The sequence below is a fragment of the Anomalospiza imberbis genome, chromosome 3, assembly GCF_031753505.1.
Source record: "Anomalospiza imberbis isolate Cuckoo-Finch-1a 21T00152 chromosome 3, ASM3175350v1, whole genome shotgun sequence".
Classification (NCBI taxonomy): domain Eukaryota; kingdom Metazoa; phylum Chordata; class Aves; order Passeriformes; family Viduidae; genus Anomalospiza; species Anomalospiza imberbis.
In genome coordinates this window covers 6,341,264-6,345,237 of record NC_089683.1, presented here as the reverse complement: position 1 = coordinate 6,345,237, position 3,974 = coordinate 6,341,264, and the positions used below count along the sequence as shown (strand labels likewise).

The 3,974-nt window shown below is 36.8% G+C and overlaps 1 protein-coding gene across 2 annotated transcripts in view; it reads left to right on the top strand.

Annotated features, from left to right (window-relative positions):
* RCAN2 (regulator of calcineurin 2) overlaps positions 1 to 3,974 on the top strand; it is an 80,733-nt gene that overhangs the window by 37,957 nt on the left and 38,802 nt on the right. The gene's annotated exons all lie outside the window — the stretch shown is intronic.

Sequence of the window (3,974 nt, the reverse complement as noted above, 5' to 3'; positions counted from 1 at the left end):
CTCACAGTTGCAGCTTGTGTGTAGCTGAATGAAACAGCAGAGTGATGCTGCCTGACTGACACAGTTGTTTATGCAGTCACTGAAGTATTCTCCCATCATGTGCAGGCCTTTGAGTTGTTTGGTATTATCTTTATTAAAGACGGAGAAATCCTTCATAATGCTGATGATTTGTTTAATTTTCTTGGATGCCCTCAGATTCTGAGACCTAGAAGCATGACTAACAGAAAGTTACTGCCTACAGAAAAGCAAAATATCACTTAAAATACAGAAAAGCTACCTTTCCTGAAAGCAAAGCCAGCCAAGGCATTTTCTAAAATCAAAAGTCTCTGCATGTATGAGAAACTTACTGATTTAGGATTATTCAAAATTTAATTTAATTTTTATTGTTTGGTCAAGATTCTTTGTCTTTAAAAGTCTTCATAGGAATGATTATTTATTTTGAGAATTAGAGTCCTTTTTTTTTTGCCACAATTGATGCCACTTTGGGATTTGTAGAAGCTTTAACTTGGGGGTCAGACTCATTATGGGAAAATCAGTGGGTTTATAGCTGTTGGATAGGTTAGTGTTCCTTATTTACTGCAATGGTAGTTAAATGTTCTATTTAAAATATACATTTCCGAGCAGTTTGATGGCCATTCTGTTTGCTAGTGTGTTCCTCTGGCTGTATTTGTCTGGTGCTTCCATTGTTTTGGGGGTAATTGACCTTAGCACAAGCCAATACTCACTGTCATGAGAAAAAAAAATATTTTCTTTCTATGAGTGAGCTGAACCTTGCCCAGTCTTCGGTGTTCTATTTTCTCGATGTCCTTGTGAAACACCTCTTTGGAGGAGCTGACTTTGCTCCTGAAGAATGTTTGTGGTTGGCCTTTTTTAGTTTCTGCTGTAGACAAAGAAATTGGAAGAACTGTTTTTCTGGATTTTTTTTTTCAGGACTGTCTCTTACATTTCTAAATTTTTATGTGGTTTTGAAAGTATATGTCATTTATAATTCCACTAAAAATGAGATTATATTTGTAAAAGTATATTCCTACTGATGGGTAGGAGCATGGTTTAAATGTGTTTTGTTGTGTAGTAGGCTGAGCAAGATCGATAGAGATGCACATCATTAAAAGCACTTCAATCAGCCATAATGTGAATCCATTCCCAGTGTTCCATTCAGCCCTCAAAGGGTCATTGATGGGTGCCTCCTTTTTATTTTTCAGGATTTATATATTGACCTAGTAAGGTTTGCACCTGCAAGCAGAGCTGCTACAGAAATATCCCCTCAGGTATCAGTGATAACAAGCACAAGCTTCATCCATAGAGCAAAAAAGTCAAGATCTGAATTTAGCTGCTGGTTTTGGTTGCCACGTGGCTGATGTTACTGTGAGATCCAGAGCCAGTGAAGTTGCCCTAAGGCTAAATCAGTAGTAGTTTGCTTGCAAAAGGAGGGTCAAGATTTTGCAGCAGTTGTTTTAATGACTTGAGAGCTGAGCTTGAAAATCGTACATCTGTGGTGCTGCTCACGTGTTAAGCTGAGACACAGCTGGAACTACAGGAGGAAAACAGCTCCACACACAGGAGTAAAGGCCGTGTTGTCCCAGGAACTGTACAGATCCAGAAAGGAAGATTCCTGGCTGGAATGGCATTGTTATTATTTTCCTTCTGGTTGAGGAAATGAAAATATAAAATCTGATGAAAATATAAGACCTGATCATCAGGTGTTAATCATCAGAGTCTAGTGATGCTATGGGGTTACTGTGGTGCTTGTGAAGGAACAATAACCTGGATTACTGCTCTGAGTTCTAGAACCTGTCTGATGCCTGTGCATGTAACTGTGAAAACTTGTTATTTCCATGCTCAGCCTGATTTTACAAATGAGCCTCAACTGCTCCTAAATTCAGCCCCCTGAGATATTCACAGTAGTGAGTAGTGCCTTTTGAATTCCATGCACAACTCTTGCTATGGACAAATATTGAAACAAATTAAGAAGCTTCTGAATAACTGTTCAAAACTCTCCACTTTCTGTTCTCAGAATTTATGGTCATGGTCTTAAACTCCATATAAATTTGGTGTGGGATGGCAGTGGAGTTACACTGTGGTACCAGTTTGTGATACTGAGTGAGTATCAGTACAATGCTGAAGTGCAGGTCTATCTATATCAATTTCTATTTATTAAATATAATACTTTAAAATATTCATGAAACGTGGCTTCATTTTTTCTTGGGAATTTGGTGAACTGAAATTAGCAAGACCATCTAGAGACAGAGTTAAGAAATCTTTTCAAAGAAATTGAAATGCTTTTTTCTTTAAATTTGGATGAAAAGCAAGTCTCCTGAACTGGAGAAATAAGTCAATATTAACCAATTTTAATGCATTCAATAATAAATTTTTCATTAACATTAGGTGAGACTACAAGGAATTGTGGAGTGCCCTGAAAAAAAAAAACAAACATTCACATAGGAATATGTCTTGATTTCAGATGAGAAGTGAGCAGTAACAAATAAAATATGACATATATTGAAAGATATTAGCTGGGGTACTCAAAAGCTTTGTAGAGGTCTTCTGTTAGGTAATCTTTGTTTTCAAGAGGCAAAACCAACTAGGTTAGCTTTGTAAAGAGCTCACTAAAATACCTTAGTGAGCTAGAGTGATTTTCAAGGGGGAAAAATAGGTTATACTTTGGAATAGGCAAGAAAAAGCAAGAAATGAAAGTAACTGTGGTTGCCTTATTCAGATTGAGTGGAAAAATGGCAGTGATTCTCTTTTGAAAGGAGATGAACAGTGGAAGTGCAGGAATAATCATGAAGTGGAACAGGTCAGTTTGCACATCAGATGCCAGTTTTCATAAGAAGATAAAGGCTATTGAAATTTATACGTGACAGTTTTTAAAGAACAAGAAAGGAAAGAAAGAATTCCAGAACTATCCGGTGTAGTTCTATAATGCAAGATCTTTTTTCCATCACTGCTGCGGAACCACACTCAGGCCAGGCATCACTCTCACTCTGGATGCTTTTATGGACCTTAGAGACCATCATCATCTGGTTCTTGATATTTTCCTTTCCCAAATACTTATTTTGTTTTCATCCTGTTGGTCCATCACTGCTAAAACTTTCATAAGACTCAGACACAACTCGTCTTTGCTTTCAGTGTTTCCTTCCAGCTCTTTGGTAGCACTTAATGGCTTCTCACTTTTCTGATGCCATGATTTTTCCATTGCTGTCTGCCTACAACCTCAATCAGGCCTTTATGGATTTTTTTCTCTGTTAGCACATATATATTATATTCAAATGTATGAATAAAAGGTCCTATAAACACTCACAAAAATGTTAACTTCAATTTCTTTCTAAAAAGTGGTTTCCTGTGGTTTATGAAAAATCTTGACAGTGATAAAGTGACCAGTGCACAAAGGAATTGATAATCGTGGCAAACAATATTGATTCATTTTCTGCCTTCTGCTGCTGTATCCATTTCTGCTGGTCTGTATAGTCTAGGTTTCTAAAATATTTACGGGTGGGTTAGGTTTTTGTCCAGGCTGTGGATCTTAGTTTGTGATTACTGCTGGGGAGGTTGCTATAAATGCAAGTTGAAAAGTGGGAAAATTATTTAATAGAACTTGAAAAAGAATGCTCTGATAAGCGATATTGGCTCATTTGTCTCAGCATCTAATGTCACTGCCCTCTCACAGTAAAGAATTTCCTCCTAACACCTAATGTTAGTATAATTAGGAGTTTATCTGTGAGTGAAGTGGAGGTAAGCAGAGCAGTCTCTTACACTGAGTCATAAGCTACTCCTAGGTTCATACCAGTAGTTAAATATTTAATTCTCCTTATTAATCTGATGTATCCATAAATACCAATTCTAGGCCTACAACAATTAATAGTAATTTAGGGATCACAAAATGAACTGGTAGAGGAAAAATAATGGTGCCAGTCTGGGATAAAAATCACTTCAGAAGTCCTGGACATGTAGATATTTTATTTCTATCATAAAAA